Source organism: Rousettus aegyptiacus, unplaced genomic scaffold (genome assembly GCF_014176215.1).
Source record: "Rousettus aegyptiacus isolate mRouAeg1 unplaced genomic scaffold, mRouAeg1.p scaffold_m13_p_4, whole genome shotgun sequence".
Classification (NCBI taxonomy): Eukaryota; Metazoa; Chordata; class Mammalia; order Chiroptera; family Pteropodidae; genus Rousettus; species Rousettus aegyptiacus.
The window spans coordinates 117,681,510-117,704,578 of NW_023416307.1; the positions used below are offsets into that span (position 1 = coordinate 117,681,510).

The window sequence follows — 23,069 nt, forward strand, 5'->3', positions numbered from 1 at the left end:
CAACTGTGGGTGGAACCTTTTAGGGAAGAATCAGACCAGATCTATTTTTAAAATGATACATGCAAAGTGATTAGATCATATCACCTTAGTAAACTCTGACAGATTATGTATTTTCTAGACATAATTTTTATTCACTGATAATATAAATATAAAAATAATGTCTAAATCATTATTTTCATGTTATTAAATATATGTATTTTCTATCCTTTCCCAAATAAATGTTTGGTCCTTAAATTAATGAATTCTCTGTTTTCATTATGTGTTCTCAGTGGCATTTAGGCAATGTATATAAATCCCCGCATTGTCCAGCCGAATCACGAGATGTTCTTACAATATGCAGTAGAGCAATTTCATCTTAATGGAGGAGAAGCCACTGATTTGACCTGACCTGATTCTCCCCCTCCTTGGGATGAGGATAGGTGTAGCTGCTCATATTGTTCACTTAGTAAGCCAAAAAGAACCTTAAATGAAAGAATTTTAAGTTATCCTAGACTTCGAGTGATGGAAGTGCTTTCCTTACCAGGAAAAGGTCACTTACATGATAATTGCTAGGGAATCAAGAAGCCAAACATCTAGAAACACTGTGGGGCATCATTATAGAGTCTTAGTTCTGCATAGGTCTTTTGGAAGGAAGAACATTTCTGATGAATGAATTAAAGAGGTGAACCCTGTTTAGGCAACCTTTTAGCAAATCCTTGCCTTTAAAGGTTTCAAGACAATGTATGTTTCAACTTCTTAAGTTTTGTTATCCTTTTGCTTGTTAACATGGTTAACAAATATCTGTGGACTATCTACAATTTGCCACATATTGTTTCTGTAGCACTTAGCAGTTCTTGGCACTTGGCGTGATCTCAGCATTACCCAATGGATTACAACACTAAGGAGTTTCCATATAGAAATAAATTATACTCAATGCTAACTATTACAGTTAACTGAATATAATACAACCTAAAACAAAACTTAAAAAGTATAAAAATATGTACTGTATAGAGATGTCATTGGCCACTGTCCCAGCTCAAAGAACTTTTGTCTTATCAGGTTCTGCAGCAGACTGGACTGACTTATTCAACAGATATAGTAAATGCAATGCCCAAAGTCCACATACTTTTAGGAGCCCAAGAAAAAGTGTTAATTTCTTTTAAAATCAAAAGAAAGAAACTGAAGTTTTAGGTTAAGGAAAATGTTTAAATATATAATATTGATTCATTCGTCTTTATTCCAATTGGCTATAAAATATAATGTTAGGGATTTTTTTCTTTTTTCTTTCTCTTTTTTCTTTCTTTATTTTTGTTTTATTTTTAGAATGTAGGGAGAAGCCCATGAAACCAACAGTACTTTGAGTGCATGAAGATTTATAATGCCATCGCGGCAGCAGAAATGGGTATTTCCTCATCTTACCTGCCTTAGGTGTCCATTAGGAGTCAGGTTTCCTGGCTCTTGCACTTCTTACTGAGTGATTGTGTATTAGGGTCCTAGGGCTACTGTTAAAAGTATCACAAATTGGGCAGCTTGAAGCAACAGAAACTTGGTCTCTCACAGTTCTGCAGATTACATGTCCCAACATCAAGGTGCTGGCAGAGTTAATTCATTCTGAGGAAGAATCTGTGCTGTGCCTCTATCCTTGCTTCTGGTGACTACAGGAATCTTTTGTGTCTCTTGGTTTGTAGCTGCATCACTTCAGTCTCTGCCTCTGTCACCATATGACATTCTCCTTGTGTATCTCTGTCCAGATTTCCCTCTTCTTATAAGGATCAGTCATACTGGATGAGGGCCAACCCTAATGACCTTATACATGTGCAAAACTCTCAGTTCCAAATAAAGTCACATTCACAGCTGCCGGTGGTGAGGTCTTCAACCTATCTTTTTTGGGGAACACAATTTAACTCATAACAGTATTTATGTGGAGTATTCAGAAGATCGAACAAAATCGGTAGTATCTCTTTTGCGGCCAGACTAGGAAGAGGTTGCTTAAAGTCTTTATAGGTGGTGGTGGTGATAAAGACCCAACCTGTTCTTCACAGGGATGGTGCGTGCTCCTCAAGAAATGGAGACCACAAAGCAGGTCTTTATTCCAGGGCAGCAGGCCCACTCTCTTGCTGGATAATTTATTCAAATAGCTCTGGTAACTTCTCTTCCAACCTATTTTTAGTTCAAAGGAAATCTTACTGCCTTCTCTTGTTTCTTTCAGGGGTGATCTCTCCTCAAATCATCCTTTACTTATTTACAACAGACCTATTTAATTCAAAGTCTGAAACTTTAGTAATGGAAAATTACTTTTATCTGGGTCAGGGAAGGCTTAATGTATAAGTATTTTCTAGGAGGGAGGGGTAACCTAGACCATCCTGCTATGCAGCAAAGGAAAAGAAACCAACCCAAACCAAAGGCAATGTGCTATGTTTCCAACATAAAACAAACTGATCACGTATACTCTGACATTAGCAATAGGCCACGGAAGGTACGAAGTTTAATTTTTTCCTACAAGGGAATATGGTGAACATGGAAGGCCTCCTAGAGAAGGTGGTATTTGACATTGACCTTCAAGGACAAATTAAAGATTGTTGGGTACAGAGAGATAACCTGAAACAAATAGAGTGATCAGAGAGAGCAGTGTGAATAGAGACCCAGTATGTGACAACACGTGACGTGTTCACAAAATAACATTCAGTGTGGCTATAGGACTAGAGTATGTTGGATGGCAGAACAAAAGTCGAGCTTAGAAAAGAGACTAATTTTTTATTAGACATTCTTTTATTCTGACTCTCTATGAGAATTTATTGAAAATCTCTCCTTAGAACTGCCTCTGCCCCTGGAAACTCACCACATAAAATTTTAATGTAGATGCTCATGGGTCAAAGTAGGAGTGTGTTAGTTTTTCATGGCTGCTGTAACTAATTACCATACACTTATTGAATTGGAACAACATAAAGTTATTATTTTATGGTCTGGACATCAGAAGTTGAATGAATCCTATTGAGCTAAATCAAGATATTGGCAGAGTTATGTTCTTTCCTTGAGGTTTTTTTATGTTCTTTTATGATTTTCTTTTCTTGAGGTTCCAGGAAAGGATCTGTTTCCTTGTCTTTTCCAGCTTCTAGAGGCTGCCCTCATTCCTGGATCATGGCCCTTTTTTCATCTTCAAAGACAAATGGTTGTTGCAGACTTTCTCATGTTGCATCACTCTATCACTCTTCTGCCTCCTTTTTTCTCTTATGAGGATCCTTGTGATCACATTGGGCCCACCCAGGTTATCCAAGTTGATCTTCCCATCCCAAGGTCAGCTGATAAGCGAACTTAATTCCATCTACCATCTTAATTCCCCGTTGTCATGAAATAGACACATCCAATTGGATGTGGGCACTTTGAGGGGAGGGACATTATTCTTCCCCACAACAAGAAGATTGTAAAATAGAGACATTGGGCTAACACATCCCTGTCATGTGAAGAAGTCAAAGCATCGTTCATTTAAGGATTTGATATAGAGCAGAGATAGGTAACTATAGAATTTCCTGCTAATACAGAGCTGGGGAAAATCTGAGCAGTACTTAAAATATGATTTTCTAGCATTCTCAGAACACCTCTCAATCATCTCTGTAAAGGCTGAGACAACTCCCTGAGTCATGCCTATGAGCACATGAATACATTTTAAGAATATAATTATTTGTACAATTCTCTGCCCTCTCTTTCTCTTATGTCTTCCCTGTTTTTATTCCTGGCCGTTAAACATGAGTATTTTGCTCTGCCTACATCTTATTTCTAACATCAGCTTCCTGTGCTCTTTTAGAAGCCTCATTACCCAAAGATCTAGTTAGAGGAGATTAGCAAGTGACCATGACTGAGAGAATGTCATTTGCAGCATCTTCATTTAAAAGGCAAATCCCACTCTGCACAAGAAGCTACCATTTAGATACAAGTAGTAGGAGTATCCAGCAACAGATTTAATGTATCAATGTATTTATATCCCTTATATCTCATGACACCTACCTTACAAAGCCTTTCATGGCTAAGAGAATGCAGCTAGGTGACTACCTGTGACTATTTATCATCCTCCTACCCCCTGACAATGACTAAATTGCAGTTTCTCAGGACTAATACCCTAAGCAAAAGGAGTTGGAGGCAGAGGAAGTGGATAGTTGCAGAGTTCTACCAGTCATATCAGAGGGCACATGAGACCTGATATAACCTGGTAATTTGGGGAACATGACTTGTGGTAGCTAAAGTTGTTACCTGTTAGGGCCATTTCCAAGTTGCCAGGCACTTTGTGGCCAGTAGGACCAGGTGTGATGACTCAGTGATTGACGGATCTATGCTGTTTAGAAGAAATACTATGACATGAATAGCTTTAGTCTTTACAGTCAAAGGAAGGTGACTGAATCTTGAATAACATGCCTATTTCAGGTCTCTATCACTTAGTCCTGCTTACGAATGCCACTGGGACAAAAAGATTCATGGCCTTGAAAGTTCAAGGGCTTTTTTAACCCGGGCATTTTTCTCTGCTGTATTTTTGAAAAGGAGATTAAAATTGCCTTTAAAAAACACTTTGGAATATTTATTACTGTGGCACCTAATAAAAGAGAAACATCCTCCTGGCATTCAGAAGTGGGGAGAAATATGTTCCTTTATGAAAATGCATGCCCAGAAACTATGCCCATGTAAGAATAATCACCGACGATAATAATTGGATTATTCTCCAGTAAGTTCTCTCTTGCTCTTCTTTCAGCTAAGTTAAACACCTAGTGCAACAGTTGCCAATAAACTATAATTGTTGAGTCAATACACCCTGACTGTATCTTAGCAGAAAATGTGAGATTTGACTGCGGCATTTCTGGTTTGAATTTGAAAACTGCCCAAATTAATGTATTTGGCCCCAATCGACCATGCCAGTTTGATTTACTTCACTCCTGGTGCTGGCATGTTGACTCATCTTCCCTCAACACCTCTTGGGCTTCCAAAACCCATGTGTTGGCTCATACTGTGCCTTCTCTCTAAAACACCCTCCTTATTATGCTCTGTCCCCTTGGAACACGAAGACTTCAAAATCAGCACAAATTCCATCTCCTTTATGAAGCCAGTCCTGACCCATCATCTACCTTCTGTGAGCTTGTAATCCGCAGTCCGCAGATATCGCAATATTTAACTCTCTTTGCCCAGGTACCCACATCTGTTGCTATCAGGTGTTGCTTCATAGTATTAACCTAACCCATAAACATTTTGAGATGTACACTTAGTATATTAGAATTAGGATAACTTAAAAATCTGGACCCTTGAAAAATTATAATAGCTGGTAATATTGTGCCTATATTTAAAGTGGCAACAATTGGCTAGAACAGAGTGGCAGCTCTTCTCTGTTCATAGAAATATACTCTTTAGTTTGGTAAAGATCATGCCATTTCCTTTTAATGATATTCTGCCAGCTTTACTCATTTATGTTCTTTATTATTATCTCTCTAAGGTCTCTCTGCTATAGTCCACAAACTGGACTTCATCCTTCTTGTTTTTCTTTTATTTATTATTTTGCCTCCCCACACTCCACATAGAAGCTGGGATGATCTTTAAAAGAGGGGGTAAAAAAAGAATGACAGAAATAAAAGATTATTATCACTTCATTAATTAACCTCTTTCCACCAATGATTTTCCATTTGTCAACTAATGGCCATTGGAGCCAATTTAATGCCAACAGAAATCTCCAGTTTGGGGTCAGGTGATTAAGAAAACTCTATTCAGTACAAATAGCTCAGTTGTGATACACCACAGCTGTGAGAACAGCATGGCTATGGAACAGTTCAATAGTGTTACAGTTGAATTATGAAGCCTCATGGCTATGTAACAGCTCAGCTGTCAAGCAACCCTGGAGCGAGGCCCCTTTCTGGTTTGACAGCTCTGCTCTGATCAGCTCTACCTGCTCTGCTCTGCACGCATCTGTTCTGCTCTGCCCTGCTCTGCTCTACCTGTTCTTTTCTGCTTTGGTCTGGCAAGACGTCTTCAATATTTCATCTTCCCTGCTGAAGATGTGCAGTCTTCAGTCTTCCGTTGAAACGGAAAATGCTTCCTGAGCTAGAGGGAGCTGACTTACATAGACAGAAGTCTCCATCTCTGATCCCTAATTGGTTCATCCTCATGCAAATGATGACACCAATTCTTTCCTTGCAGTTCGATTGGTCCAAAAAGCCTGATTGTTTAGAATGTTGCTGCTCTGATTGGTTGGTGAAGACACTGATGGGGTAGCTGCATAGCTCTGATTGGATGGGGGAAGTCACAGTTTTATTGGCTGAAATACTATTCCAGGAACACCTTTATAAGGGCTGGCTCATATGGCAGGAACACATGCAGGCAGGAAGTTCAATGTAGTGGCAGGCAGTTCCGTGCAGGAAGCAGGAAGCTTAGTGCAGTCTTCTCCCTGGAAAGTTTGCATAAAAGACATCTGTTTAGAAATGGTAGCTAGGCCCTATTTTTGTTTTGTTTTGTTTTGTTTTTTGTTTTGTTTGTTTGTTTGTTTTATTTTTGAGCTCAGGTAGCCAACTAGCAGAACTTCTTGGTAGGTATCTTTCTCAAGGTCCACGCATTAAGTTTAGAGAAATTCCATATTTCTATGACAGCCTCCCTTACCTGACTGAGATCCTTCTCCCAGTTGTCCATCATGTATCAATCAGATTGTCCTTCCTCTTCCTTGAACATGCCAAGTTGATTACTCCTTACACATTTGCTTTCCTTCTAAATCTTTCTTTTTTGTCGTTTTATTGAGATATAATTTATATAAATACTGTATAAGTTTAAGGTATACAGCATAATGACTTGACTTATATATACTGAGAAGTGATCACCACGATAAGTTACCATCCATCATTTCATATATAAAAGAAAAGAAAATTATGTTTTTTTCCTTGTGATGAGAACTTTTAGAATTTACTGTTAATTGACAATATATAATGAAATGTTTTATATATATACACACACACATAGAAAATATATATGTGTGTGTATATATATAATTAAATACTTCATACGCACGCGCACGCGCACACACACACACACACACGCACTCATATCCCCCACATTTTTCTTTATCCATTCATCTGTTGGTGAACACTTAGGTTGTTTCCATGTCTTGGCTATTATAAAAAGTACTGCAGTGAAGATGGGGTTGCTGATATCTCTTTGAATAGTGATTTCATTTCCTGTGGATAAATATCCAGAAATGGAATCGCTGGATCATATGGTAGCTATATTTTTAAAATTTTTGGGGAACTTCTATACTTATTTCTATAGTGGTTGCCCCAGTCTACATTCGCACAAACATTGTATGGGGATTTCCTTTTGTCCACAACTTCCACAGCATTTGTTATCTTATATGTTTTTTATTCTACTTTATTTAGGGGGGATTCCATTTACACTCCTCAATAGATTTTATGTATTTCTCACTGCTTCTTCACTCATTAGTTCATCCAGTTCTGAAGGGTATGCAGTGTCATCTTGATCAGCCAACCATCTTCACAGAAAATTTGTTGACAAGTCCTGGATTTTCTGCAAAAGCTTCATTAATTTCAGTTACTACTGACAGAGGAAAACAGAGCTCTCTAGCAGCTTTCACACTTACCAAAGCACCAAATTCATCTTGTTTGTTCAATTTGTCCCAACTTCAAGCAAATTACAGTAAACAACATCTCCCAAAGCTTTCTGTGCAAAATTGCTGATTCCCACTGGTTCCGATACCATTTTCTGTTGTTATCCATTCATATTCCTCCATGAATTCATGGACAGAGAGCAGATTGGGGCCAGAGCGCAGCATGCAGAGTGCAGCAGGTGCCCAGGCAGTGGGCAGGCTGCAGGCTGCAGTCTGAACACTCCACTCAGCTTACAATGCCATGTTCGCTGGAGTGTGGGGAATTGTAGCCCTTGACTGGTATAATTCGATAACAGTATCTTAGCCTCCTTACCACACTAATTGGTTCAGAAGCAGCACGAGACCCAAAATAGTCCAGCTGGTACAATAGTTGTGGAAAGAGATACCCTCTTCCTTCCTGGTTGTGAATGAGGAAGTATACCTTATGGAAACAAACTTGCTACCTTGAAGGAAGCCACCCTGAAAAAAAGCCAATCAAAGAGGGTAGAGTTGAGAAAATTGAGGAAAAAAAGGTAACCTGATCTTGTTTGAGCCAAGTATGGGGCCTGTCCTCTTTTTACGCTTTTCAATTTTATGAATCAGTGTATTCCCTTTATTGCTTAAACCTGTTAAAGTTGGATTGTAAACTTCTTGCAACAAAGCATTTTAAACAGATACACCACCCCCATGGGATAATTTAATGAAGACATTTTAGTACTAGGCTCTTAAAAAATAAATGAAGCCTACTTCGGGGTGGGGTGGGGTATGGAATACAGAGAGTAAAATTGTGGGTATTAATTCTCATTCTTTCTGAATTCTTACTCTTGGACCCAAAGCAGGATACTCTTAATATCTGGGTATTTTCCTAAGGGTATGAATGTCATTGATTATGGATAAGATTCTGGAGACTTTTCTTGGACTATGGCTTAACTACTACTGGACCTCTCTCTTTTGATACTTATTCAAAAGAGGTAAGTCAAGAAACCAAATTGGGTTCCAATGCTTCATCCAAAAGTGACAGGTATGAATTGTAGGGCATTTTTAAGTATGGAAGAAATCACATTTATTTTCTCATAATCACCTTAAATCCAAATCTGAAATCGGCTACACTGGCAGAAAATTTAAACTGTTATTATTGGCATTCCCAAGAAAAAGGACACAAGAGATATATATAGGTACCAGGGTGGGTCTCACCCACCATTGCTGATTGCATCATGGAAGCACTGCGGCTATTCGCTCAGTTGTCCAGACTGGATATCAGAGATGGCCATTACCCATTCTGCATGTTTTCATCAGGGTCCTGGGTCATGATCATCTTCAGCAAGAATACAACTCCTTATGCTCACTATCCAGCCCTCTCCTCACAGTGCTGTCAGAGAACATGGTGCAGGTCTTCTCAAATCACACAACTATAAATAGACCTTCATTTTTTCCCTAGCCTTCTGAAATCTTTTCTCCTTTGATCTTCTCTAAGGCACTTCCCTGTGTACTCACACACACACACACACACACACACACACACACACACACACACACTCCCTCCTTGGGTACTTCCATAATTTTTTCAATCAGATGGAATTTTTGCAGAACATAGGACCAGGTCTTAATTTCCAAGATTTTGCTCCTACCAAAATTCTTGAGCCTAGGATGCAAGGCAGGAAAAATACACAGCAAACAACACAAACTATTATCTCCAAACTAGATAACTATCTCATAAACAAGCAATTTGTATACTAATGGAATTTTACACCTGGGACCAAGATTTAATCTTTTCTTTTTTTTACTTGCTGTTTTTATTATTTTTCCCATTTTTAGTTAATATACAATATTATATTAGTTTCAAGTGTAAAACATAGTGATTAGATATTTATTTAACTTATAAAGTAATCACCCTGATAAATCCAGAAACTATCTGAAAGCAAACATAATTATTGAAATACTGACTATATTCCCCATGCTATACTCTATATCCCCATGACTATTTTGTAACTACCAATTTGTACTTCTTAATCCCCTCCCCCTTCACCTATCCTTTATGCCTTAAATCTGACAACCAACAAAATGCTCTCTGTATCTATGAGCTTGTTTCTGTTGTTTTTTGTTTGTCTGTTTGTTTGTTTATCCTGTTCTCTAGATTCCTCATATAACATTTGTCTAATATTCCAATGTGTGTGTGTGTGTGTGTGTGTGTGTGTGTGTGTGTGTATGTATATATGTGTATATATATGTATATATATAACCACCTCTTCTTTATCCATTCATCCCCTGATGGACACCCAGGAGGCCTCCACATCTTGTCTACTGTAAATAATGTTGCAATGAATGTATGAATTCACATGACTCTTCAAAGGAGTATTTTGGGTTTCTTCAGATAAATACCCAGAAGTAGAATAACTGGGTCCTTCTTTGTGTCTTGTTATAGCCTTTGTTTTACAGGCTATTTTGTCTGGTATAATTATTGCTACCCCAGCCTTTCTGTTCGTTTGTTTCCATTTTCATGAAACACCTTTTTTTCATCACTTTACTTTCAGTATATGTGGTCTTTTGATCTGAAGAGAATCTCTTGTAGACAGCATATGTAAGGGTCTTGTTTTTTAATCCATTTGCCTGTCCCATGTCTTGTGATTGAAGCCTTTAATCCACTTACATTTAAAGTAATTGTTACTAGATATATAGTTATTGCCATTTTATTATTAAATATTTTTTGTCTTTTTTCTCCTTCTTTTTAAAGAAGTCCCTCTAATATTTCCTGTAATACTGGCTTGGTGATGATGAACTCCTTTAGCTTTTTTTGTTTGTGAAGCTCTTGAGCTGTTCTTTGATTCTGAATGATAGCTTTACTGGGTAGAGTAATCTTGTTTGTAGGCCCTTGCTTTTCATCACTTTGAATATTTCCTGCCAATCTCTTCTAGCCTGCAAAGTTTCTGTTGAAAAATCGGCTCACAGTCTTATTATGAGAGCTCTCTTGTAGGAAACAAACTGCTTTTCTCTTGCTGCTTTTAAGATTCTTTCTTTGTCTTTAACCTTTGGCATTTAATTATGATATGACTTGCTGTGGGCCTCTGAGTTAATCTGTTTGAGATTCTCTGTGCTTCCTGGGCTTGTGTGTCTATTTCCTTCACCAGGTTAGGGAAGTTTTCAGTTATTATTTCTTGAAATAGGTTTTAAATTCTTTACCCTCTCTCTTCTCCTTCTGGCATCCCCTATGATTCAAATGTTGGTATGTTTGATGCTGTCCCAAAGGCCCCTTAAACTATGCTGCTGCTGCTGCTGCTGCTGCTGCTGCTGCTGCTGCTGCTGCTGCTTCTTCTTCTTCTTCTTCTTCTTCTTCTTCCTTCTTCTTCTTCTTCTTCTTCTTCTTCTTCTTCTTCTTCTTCTTCTTCTTCTTCTTCTTCTTCTTCTTCTTCTTTGATTCTTTGATTCTTTGATTCTTTCTTCTTGTTACTGTTCTGATCGGTGTTTTCTGCTACTTTATCTTCTAAATTGCTGATTCGATCCTCTACTTAATCTAATCTACTGTTAATTCCTCCTAAAGTATTCTTCATTTCAGTTATTGTTTTCTTCATTATTCTTGACTGGTTCTTTTTTATATTTTCTATTTCCACTTGTATGTTTTTTATCTCTTTGTTAAAGTTCTCACTGAGTTCATCTAACCTTCTCCTAAGTTTATTGAGCATCCTTATAATAAGTGTTTTGAACTCTGCATCTGGTAGATTGTTTGTCTCCATTTTGTTTAGTTCTTTCTCTGTTGCTTTGTTCTGTTCTTTCATTTGGGACATGTTTTTTTATAGTCCCATTTTGACTGCCTACTTGTGTTTGTTTCTGTGTATTAGGTAGGTATGTTTCTTGGTCTTAGAAGAGTGATCTTAGGTAATAGGTGTGCTGTAAGTCCCAGTGGCACAGTCTTCCCTGGTCACCTGCACAGGGTACTCCAGCTATGTCCCTTGTATCCATTGTGTGTGCTCTTCTATTATTGTTGAGCCTTGGTTGCTGTTTCTCATCAGTGAGAGGAATTGACACTGAGGCTGATTGGCTGAGATGACTGAATGTGACCAGTGCCTGCCCTGTCTGCTTTTTGGGTATGCCATTCTCAGATGTGACCCTGGGTGGTACTCTGACTTATATAAAAGACTACCACCAAACACATAGGCCAGAGCCTCCTGGGAGGAGCCCTGCCACAGGCCAAGTTCAGCCATAACTTGTGCCTTGCCCAGGGCTCCCTGGCATGAGCCACCAAGCAATCCATAGATGGCTGCCATCCACACAAGGCTTAGAAGTGCCTTGAGAGGCCAAGCCTCAAACCGAAGCCACCTGTCAGTAGTGCTTGGTTTGGGAAGCTCAGCAAGTGGTACAGGACATGCCAAGCGCTGCTTGTTTAGGTTTTGTGAACCTTTGAGAGATTTAAGGAAAGTCCTCAGCATGAGCCAAGACAGGCCATTTCTATGGAAAAGCCACTGGAAGCAGTTTGGGTGGGCCTCACACATTGGGAGTGGTGGGGTCTCAGGGACTGAATGGGGCAGGGCGACCAGTGTTAGCTACGTTGCTGGAGACTCAGATATGGTGCCCATCTGGGTCTGCAAGCTGGGCGGAGAAGGGCTTAACAAAGCAACAATGTCCTCTGCCAGAACTTCTGTCTGGGAAAAAGCTGCCCTTCCAACCCTCTCCCCAAAGCCAGACAACTCAGGTCCTCCCTGTATATTCCTGGAGTCTTTCGAGCTGCTGCCTAATACTGAAGCTCAGAGCGAGTGAGTCAGTTAGCAAGTAAGTCTGCGCGCTGGCCCCTTAAGGTGAACGTCTGTGTCTCCCTTGGCCCTTCATCTCACTTGGCCACAAAATCTCCACTGGTTTTCACAGTTAGAAGTTGTGGAGACTTCTCTTTCCAGCACTGGAACCCTGGGCTGGGAAGTCTGGTATGGAGCCGGGTCCCCTCACTCTTCCCAGGGAGAACTTTGCAGCTAAGATATTTCTCCTGATTCCCACCATACGGGTGTGGGACAAGCCCATTTTGTGTTCCTGCCCCTCCTACCAGTCTTGAGATGGCCTCTTCTTTGTGTCCACAGTTGTAGGACTTTTGTTCAGCCAGACTCTGGGACTCTTCATGATGGTTATCCTGTAGTTTAGTTGTAACTTTGATGCGGTTGCAAGAAGAGGTGAGCACAGCGTTTACCTACTCTGCCATCTTGACTGGATCAAAATCTCTTATCATTTTGATGATAGCAATTGTAACAGGGGGGAGATGACATTTCATTGTGGTTTAGATTTGCATTTTCCTAATGATTAGCGATGTTGAGGCTTTTCTTTGATTCTTTACATGGCTGGTTTTTCCTTGTCATTTCAGCCTTAGGACTTACTTGACTACCCAATTTTAAAGCCACTCTCATGCTTCCTCCCAAATCACATTTTCCCTATTGTTCTATCTTACTTTCTTCTTAATTTATGCACTTCTATTTGCTTATCTAAAATATCTATGTATTTGAATGCTACTTCCTTATTTTCTTCCACAAAAATGTAAGCTCCAAGAGGGCAGAAACCTAGTCTTTCTTTTTCACTGCTGTTTTCCCACTTCCTAGCACAGAGCAGAGCAAACATCAGTGAGCAATGATAATAAAGTCAGCTTGCTTAATATTTGTGCTTGCCTGACTTCTGGCTTATAATGTCATATAATAGATATCTGTGCTCTTTCTGCCCAGTGATTTTGTTAGCATCTTGTAAATGAACACTTGTCTTTGCTAAATTTTTGCAAACATGGAAAGTATAAAGATATTAGCTTCTGTAGTTATTTAGTATACATTTGACAATATATTTACAGGTTGTTTCAGAATGGATTTAAGAGTTTCGGGTGAGAAAATGTGTTAATTATATTAATTATAAAGCTTTCAGATAATAACCTTGGCCTAGGAGTAAATGTAAATCCAGACTTCTACTCTTGGCCAAGATAGAGAAACAGGTACCAGATCCATCTTCTTGCTTGAAACAACCATTAAAAAAATATGTGAAATAATTTTTTATTCTTTTAAGACTGAAAATCAGCCAACTAAGGACAGATTTCTGAGGGATGGAAACAAACAAGACATGATTGTGTCAGCTTACTGTACAAACAAAATGCATGAAAAGATGCTCAAAAATTAGTTATTAGGAAATAATAAATTAAACCATGAAATACCACTACACCTCTCTTAGAATCATTAAAATAGAAAATATATATTGACCATACCAAGTTTTTGCATTGATATAGAGAAACACAAAGTGCTAATCAGAATGTATTTGCTAATTGAAATGTGTAATAATACAACCACTTTAGAAAACTCTAGAAGTTTTTTTTTTTTTTTTTTTTTTTTTTAAGTTAGTCATTTAGGAGAAATTGGAACTCATGTACATTGCGAGTGGGGATGTAAAATGGTGCAACCTCTATGGAAGACAATATTGTGAATCCTCAAAAGATTGAACATAGAGATCTTTTCTGATCTTGGATGCTAAGCAGGGTCAGGCCTGGTTAGTACTTGGATGAGAGACCACCTGGGAAGACCAGGTGCTGTAGGCGTAAAAAAAAAAAAAAAAAAAAAAATTGAACATAAAATTACCACATGATATATCAAATCCACTTCTCAGTATTTACCCCAAAGAATTGAAAGCTGATATTCAAACAGATTTTTATCGAAATCTATTAGATATCAACCAACGTTGATAGCTGCACTCTTCAGGGTAGCCAAAAATAGAAACAACCCAATTGTCCATCGACAGGTGAATGGCTAAATAAAATGTGGTTTGTGAAATTCTAAAGCAAGCTCTAACATGGCTAAACCTTGAAGCATTATGTTAAGCAAAATTAACCAGACACAAAAGGACAAATATTGTATGATTCTAGTTATATGACATACCAAGAGTAGTCAAATTCATGGAGAAAAATGTAGAATGGTAGTTGCTAGAGGCTGGGGAAAGAGGGAATGGGAAGTATTGTTTAATAGGTACAGAGTTTGAGTTTGAGAAGATGACAAAGTTCTGGAGATAGATGGTAGTAATAATAGTTGCAAAATAAGACTGAACTGTGTATGTTTAAAAATGGTTAACATTTTTATGGTAAATTTGGTAGATTTTATGTTTTGTATATTTTAGCACACACACACACACAAAGTTAGACATTCACTTACAATATGATCCAGCCATTCCACTCCTCGTTTTTTTCTCAAGGGGAAAGCATACATCTATACAAAGACTTTTATATGAACGTTAATAGCAGTTTTACTTGTAATAGGCAAATACTGGGACAATCCAAATATCTATCGCTAAGTGAATGGACAAACAAATTGTAGTATATCTATACAATAGATAATTCTTAATAATAAAAGTGAGTGAACTATCAACACATATGCCAGCATTGCTGAATATTAAAATAATTATGCTGAGTGAAATAAAAATTGAAAACTTTAGAAAATACAATCTAATCTATAGTGACAAAAAACAAATCAATGATAGCTTACAGATTTGGGGGGGGGATAGAGTAAGTGGGAATGACAGCAAATGGGGTGGAGGGATTCTAAAGAGCCACTAAGAAACTTTTGGAAATGATAGATATGTTCATTATCTTGATTTTGGTGATATTCTAATAGAGATATGTAAACTCATTAAATCGAACACTTTAAATATGTAAAGTTTTATTATACATCAATTATACCTAAACAAAAGGTGTTAAATAGTAAGTTTAACAAAATAGTAATTCAACAATGTTTTCATGTATAGCCTGGCCTTCTGATCCAAAAGCCATTGTTATTTATGAAAGTCGGAAGCCAAGACCTGACTCATATTCACAGTAATTTGATCAAATGGATCCTTGAAATCATTGACGTTAAGAAATGGAATGTATTTTGTGTCTGTGCATCTTAATGGAAATTAATGATGATGATTTGGAATTTAATGGATTCCTTGAAGTCTTATTGAAATTTAATAGAAAATGATATGGTATAATTTGAAATCAATTTACATTATTCAAATGAATAATTAATATATCTGTCATAAAATTGTTTGGTATCTATTATGTAGAAGAAAATGATTCAGAAACAGGTTTACCAAAAACTCTAGCTCTCTTGAAGTGTAATGTTAAAGTATTCTTCTCTCTCAATCCTCTTTGGACAATTCTTGAAACCGAATAAAGAAGAGACTCCACTTTATATTTATTTTAAAAAATATGCTTGTAGTTACAAATACCTTATTTTGTATGACACTAGTAAAATGTGTATCTGTAAACACGATCATATTATTCTGTAGGAAGGAAAAAGCTATGAGATATATACCAGTGTTCTCATTTTATAGATTTGGAAATTTCAATATTTGGCCATTAAACTCAGGATGAAAGATCAATTATTTCTTCCAGTGTCTCTCTCCTCACTTTTTATACAATTATATGTGTGCCTTCTTTAGCCTCCTTCAAAATGCTAGGTTCCTTCCCATGTAATGCTTCTGGGATGTTTTCCTTTGACTTAGTTTGGATGATACTTTCATGTCCTCAGAGTGACCTTCCTTGAATTCCCTTGAAATCTGCACCCTTTTTTAGAATGCTACTCCAAATGCTTTTTCTTTATACATTGCTAATATTGTGTGTTAATTATGCATTAATATGTTAATATTGACATATTAATATACAACTTTATTTGTTTAATTTCTGCCTCCCCAGTAGACTATATGCTTTATTTCCATTTTGTTCCCTAATTTACCCCTAATATGTAGCACAAGGCCTAGTACAAATAGGGATCCAGTAAATATATGGTGAAAATAAACAAGTCAATCAAAGTGAGACATAGAGAAATAAGGGACTTAGCCAAGGAAACTCATCTAAGAATACTAACATGATCTTCTGACCTGTGCCCTCTCTATTAACCCACCTAGCCTCTAACATTGATCGGGTGTTGAGGGAAATGGTAATCAATGCTTCCATATCTAAGGGAAGGATCTGCAGATGAATATTACATTTGAAGCGTCTGATCTCCTAAAATATGTAAAAGACATCTCACGTAGATGTCAGTGCTATGGGAGTTAGTAAGCCAGCTTGAGGAACAATATGTTCTTATATTTTAAATGATGATTTTGCTGTCTAAAATGTATGTTGGCCTTCTGTGGAGAGAAATGTAGAATCTATACTTCATCCCCAAATGCATGACTGATTAAGTAGCTGTGGGAAATGTGATTTTCAAGCCAAACTGTGCTTAAATGTTCTGGAATTTATCCTGTGACTTTTTCAGTTAGATATGATTAGTGGAGGTAGACAACTCTATAATATTTAATTTCAGTGTCATAAAGTATAAGGACTAAAGGAAATAATAGATACAAAGTATCATTTCATTTATTCTTGACCATAAATGAGTGTTTTTATTACTCCATTTTACAGATGAGCAGATCAAGAGTTATAGAGATGAATTAACTTGTCCAAAGTCAGGGAACCAGAGGACAGAAGTAGGGCATAAACCTAGGTCTGTCAAACTCCAAACTAGTTGTTCATCTATCTCATTCTATAGAGGTTATTGTATTATTGATTTATGAGTTGTATAACAAATATCCCTGAAAAGGGGAGGTAAAGAAAAGGCTGAAAACTGAGTTATGGCCATTGGCTTAGAGTAGACTTGAGAAGAAAAAGAAAGAATAAGAAAATGCTACAGCATTCCAACATTAAAATATAATTCCACAGCTAATTTTATTTATGGGAGTTGATTTATTTTACTTGCTTTGTGAGGTGAGAATGGGCCTCATGTTGCTTGATCTGACCTGAACGATAATTAAAATGGAGGTCGTAATCTTTAGAATAGTATCCAGAAAACTGAACTCAGCAAAAGCTGGCATCTCTAACTTGTACCTCTAATTCATGAAAAATATCATCTGGGAGAGGGTGGGATATAAGAAGGTGGGGTATAATCCAATTAGAGTTCAATAAAAAGCTAATTGAACTATAAAATAGACATTTTATTTGGGTGATTTTTTTCTTATGTACTTCAATTTTAGTGAATGACTAGAAAGTTTTCCTTATTTGATACAAAAATTAGGTCAAACTTCATCTTCTTTGTTAGAGCCCCACAATTTTGAAGTTTAAATCACTGTTCTTCTAAAGACTTTGGAACATTTTTATTGCTTTTTAGCACACTGAATAGCTGTTATAAACCCAGTCACACATTTTGAATAAAATTCAGGCAAATCATGAATTGCCCTGTGTTTCTAATTGCTCCATCTACAAAATGAGTTTGGCCACAGTGGTTCCTGAAATTTAAGAAACAAAGAGGACATGACAGAATAAGTGGTCTGTCTCGAGTCTTAGATTTCTCCATCTGCAAAATAGTCTTAGAATCATGCCACCTAAATTACCTGAAATAGAGATGGTTTGGCAGCAGGGATAGTCAGTAGATGAGTGTCTTAAGGTGCTGGAATGTTTATTAAAGTTTCTAATGATGCTTTGCAAAGTACCTAGGGATACCTCTGGCCTTGGATGAATTCCTAGAAATATTAAAATAGTCATATGTGTTTGTCTCAAACAAGAAGGAAAGATATCAAGGTTTTACTTGTAGTTTACAAGCTGACTCAATTGATAGCTGCCTATGGGCTTTCCATTACCTTCACTTAGAAACAAGTTATGCTTATCAGGTTAAAAGAAACATGCTCTATACTTTGCAACATTATGAAGGGATTAGGATATCAGACTGCATGGGTTTAGACCCGATTTTGTTGCTAACTAGCAGTGTATATTTATGCAAATTACTCAACCTGCTTATGTCTGTTTTCTCATTTTAAAAACATAGGAATAATGATGCTACATCCTGGACTTGTTTTAAAAATTAAGTAACTTTTTTTGTGTGTAAAGGGTTTATAATAATGTCTAGCACACAGAAAGTACTAGATAATCAGTAGCTATTACTTTTCTCACCTTAATTAGAACTGAGATGTCTTTCTACACAGACAAAATATTTTCCACACCTCTTGAAGAACTGAAAAGAACTTTAAACATACTATGTCTGATTGAACAAAGGAACCAACAAGCATGCCATGTATTTGATATTGTGCTAAAGGCCTGTAGGAACAAGGAAAATATATTTGGTACAAATATTTTAATTTTCTCAAAAAGTAGAAACTGTTACTACAGCAACGCCACACATCTGACTACGATGAGTTCATAAAATAAAAAAGAGAGTAGTCATAGAAACCACAAAAAGGAAATTATAATCTAAGCAGATTTCCAAGTCTCTACTTATTAAATAATAAATTGAGGCCTTGTAAACATGCAAATGTCTTCTAACATAAAGTACTGAAGCTCTACTATACTAATTTAACTAAAGTTTAATTGCTTTCATATTAAAGAGATAACCACTTTTTTCTTTGTTTTTTTTCAGCTTGCTATTCTTTCACTCTCTTACATATTATAATAAATAGTATCATTTTAGTCAATAAAAAAGTTATACAACTAATAAATTTTTCTTTTCACATATAGAACTCCATCTGTTGACTAAAAATGTATTTATCCACTGCAGTATCCTTACAACATTATGTGTGTGTGTGTGTGTGTGTGTGTGTGTGTGTGTGTACACACATACATAAGCTCTTGGATCATATTTAGAAAAGACCTTTACTTGACCAGCTTCTACTCAATAGCCAGTCAAGAAGGGAGGAGGATCAAAGTGTGCATCAGCATGCAGACTTACAGGTCAGTCTTCTGAAAAATCTTTATTTTTTCCCTACCCTTAGATACTTGCTATCCTGAAAACTACTGGCAGATTTTCCCAATTTCCCTTTCTCTTTCTTTTGGCACTAAACTCAAACAGATTCTATCAACAGATGAGAGAAAGCAAAAGCAAAGTTTATTGATTTAGCCGATGCATAATAAAATCCTTAGCTTTGAGGGTCAGAGCACATGTATAGGAAGTAGCTCTATAGAGTGAGGACCTGGGAAAATACCTGGTTTTAAGACCTAGGATACCTTTCCCGAAAGGCCACCTGCCTATATGATTAACTATAACTAGTAATAATGAATCAGTAATGTTTATTTATGTCTAGAGCCTGCCATATAACGATAAATGTGTTACAAGGACATTACTATATATAATTCTCTAATCAGTAAAAACACATGATACAATTATTATTATTTTACTGATAAGGAAGCTGAGGCTTAGGAAATTTTAATAACTTGCTCAAGGGAATTATAGACTGATCATAAGGTGATTAATAAAGACCCAAACCCTTTTATTTATTTTTTGGATTCTAACACCCACGTTTTTAACTTTTATGTCCCCAGAAGTCTGCAACAACATCTCTTGGGAATTAGAAATGCAAAATTTCAAGCCCTATCCCTGACCTGATATATTAGAAATTGAGGGTAAGGCCCAGTCATCTGTGGCTCAACAATTTCTCCAGGTTGATTCTGAGGCATGCTAAAGTTTGAAGACCACTGCTTTATGCTATACTGCCTTATGTTAAAAACTATTTTTCTTAGTTCAATTATCAGAAAAATGACCTCATAAGCCAGCTAAACTTGCTTGGTTTCTTATAAGCCTGTGATTGTGACATTGCATGTTCCTTTGAAGGAAAACCCGAGACTTCCAAATTTTCCAAATTCCTGTCATGATGTAGCATGATACTTACGATCCTAACCATATAGAAAGACGGAAGACGTCTAGAAATTTGGTTTAGTCTTAAATGAAAGCTTTCTTATGTTTTGTGACAGATATTATAGGATTAAGAAATTCTATTGTCTTTATTTCTCTAATGAAGTACACTGAAGTAAAGCGAACTTTCCTTATCCTGAGCATTTGTGACAAATTATCCCCTTTCAAGGGATTAGATGCATATGCTAATAAATTTATAGTGGCATAATTTTGCTTGCAAAGATGACAAAATAGCAAATGCATGTTACATATTTAATATTGGATGCACCATGATAGGAGAAAGCAAAAGACATAATTTTCACCTAAGAAGTGTCAATCAATACAAAGTTGAAATTCAGCTTAGGGGAAATGTCATTCTTGTAATATTCTGGCAGAGTAACTGAGAAAAAAAAAAACAACAACTCTTTGTTTGACAATTCCTAGCTAAACTGGAATCTATTCCACAGACTATAGATTTGATCTGTTCTTACTAATCTGTCTTTCATAGCTAAAGGGCTCCTGTGAATATGTAAAGTGCTTATTTCTTATTTTATTCAATGTTTTCAAATGTTTGTAAGTAGAAGAGCATATCTGTTTTCTCTGGTTCTGTCCATAGCATTTTTAAAATAATGATTTTGCCAAGGTTAGGAAAGCCAGCCTAGTTCATTTATGGTATACCCTGTACCAGGCATATAACAATTGCTGAATAAATATCTCCTGGATGATTGGATGATGCTTTTCCCATTGGTAATGTTATTTATTCCTTAGCCCACTGCCACTGTGTTCTCATGAGGCCAGCATACCCTTTCCATGGACACATTTCAAGATTGCCAGTTTACAAAACATATTTACTTGAAGTTCAAGTTTAGTGCATCATCTAATTTTAGCTTTGGAAGAAAGCTCAATATTCTAGCTCCAGCCTCTCTACAACATGACTGAACACTGATGACTTCTTTAAGACTTCTTCTAACAGAAAACTCACTATTTCACGGTGGGGTGTTTCATGATTAAACCTTCTTTTCTGCTGCCCTAAAACCTTACTTGTTGTTTGGTTATGTTGTCCAGGGTACCAAGTATAACCTTGGCCCTTCTACTTAAAGGATTGTTCTAGAATTAGTTGCATGGTCCTCACCAGGCAGCATTGTAAGAATACAGACTCTCAAGAATGTTCCAAACCAATGACTCAGAATCATCATTTAAAAATTGTTCAAGTTTACAATATATTTTTTGCCAAAATTTTTAATCTACTTTTAATTCTGTGCAGAGTATTTTTCATCTTACGTTATTATAATTTTTATCCCTGTAAGTTCTGTTTGCATCTCCCTGCCCCCCAAAGCCCACCCCCAACAATCTTCTTAGTCTCCACTTAACATGTACAATCTTTTTTCTAGATTCTTGAACATTTTTCTGAGTATTCTATCTGACACCTATGAATTGTGAAGTATTCCAGTTTGGTTAGTGGAAACAGAAAATAATTCTAGTTCAATGAGGCCTGCTATTCTCTCAAATTCTTTCTTTCTCTCTCTCTTTCTCTCTCTCTCTCTCTCTCTCTTTTGGTCTTAGTAACCTCATACTCATTAGCTGAGTTGTCCTCAGCTGTCTACTGAAGTTGGGAGAACACTGTGAAGATCTCAGACTCCTCACTCTGGCTTCCTCTTTCCTTCATAATATTCTGTCTTGGGAATTCTAGAAGCCTTTGTCTATTAGTGTCCCTTCCCAGTTTTGTCACTGATCAAGGTATTGTTTCACTCTCCCACTCAGTTTTCCTTAGGCTAATTAACATGAGCTAGGAATGTTGATTCCACCACATGTCATGGAAATAATCTCTCTCTCTCTCTCTCTCTCTCTCTCTCTCTCTCTCTCTCTCTCTCTCTCTCTCTCACACACACACACACACACACACACACCCCACATTTATACACATCGCTGCTAGCAACGTGGTCATACTTTGCTCATGGTTTTTGATGACTTTGTTCATAGTTTTGTTGTAAACTTGCTTCTTCAGAGGAAAGAAATATAGTGGGAGAGGTTTCTGTCTTTTTACTCATGATCCTCATATGTATGTTTCTTAGGACAGAGAGAATCCTAGTAACTCAGACAAGCTACCATAAGTATTTGATGGGAAAACCTCTCAGAGAACTAAATAAACCCCTTCTCTCTCATTTTGCTTCATGCTACCCCATATGAGTGATAGTTCTGCAGGAGCCCTTGTTCTTGAGGTATCCATTAGGATTGGGGAGTATGTCGTTTGCACCGTTTATAGACATTTCTAAACTGGACTCTAAGGTGAGTTTAAAGTAGAAGTGTGAGCAGTTGGTAGAATTAGGGAATTTGATGAGTTAGAGCTAGACCAATTCCAAAGAACTTACCTGTGACAGTGTTTATGTTTTCTCTGCAACTATCAACATTTCTTCAACATAGGAACCTACACAAAGCTGTCAGCACTTTGCTTGCAGCTGGAGGTTGATATGGTGGAAAGATACACTCTTTTTTGGAATTTGCCTTTCCTTACTGTCTTTTTCAGAATCTAGCAAGAGCCATAATGGTTGTATATTCTAGTTTTTACTTTTGTCATTTCCAGTCTATTTACACTAGGGACTTCCCTTCAAGAAGCATATATAGTTTATGTGAGTAAGTAGCTATATCTTCTGAGAGGTTTATTCTAGGAAGTAAAGTCAGGTAAGTGAGTGAGACTAGAAGCCACGAGATTATTGAAGAGATGGAGAATAAATACCATAAGAAGGTCCAGCAGCAAAATCCTTTCTGATTGATAAAACTCTAATTTCTGGGATAAAAAAATCTGATGTGGAAGTCTTTAGATCAGTAATTGCCAGAAAGTATTGCATTTTTTCCATGAACTG

The 23,069-nt window shown here is 36.9% G+C and overlaps 1 protein-coding gene and 1 pseudogene across 14 annotated transcripts in view; one reads left to right on the forward strand and one right to left on the reverse strand.

Annotated features, from left to right (window-relative positions):
• GRM7 (glutamate metabotropic receptor 7) overlaps positions 1-23,069 on the forward strand; it is a 761,960-nt gene that overhangs the window by 135,862 nt on the left and 603,029 nt on the right. The gene's annotated exons all lie outside the window — the stretch shown is intronic.
• LOC118601616 lies at positions 7,021-7,861 on the reverse strand (annotated as a pseudogene).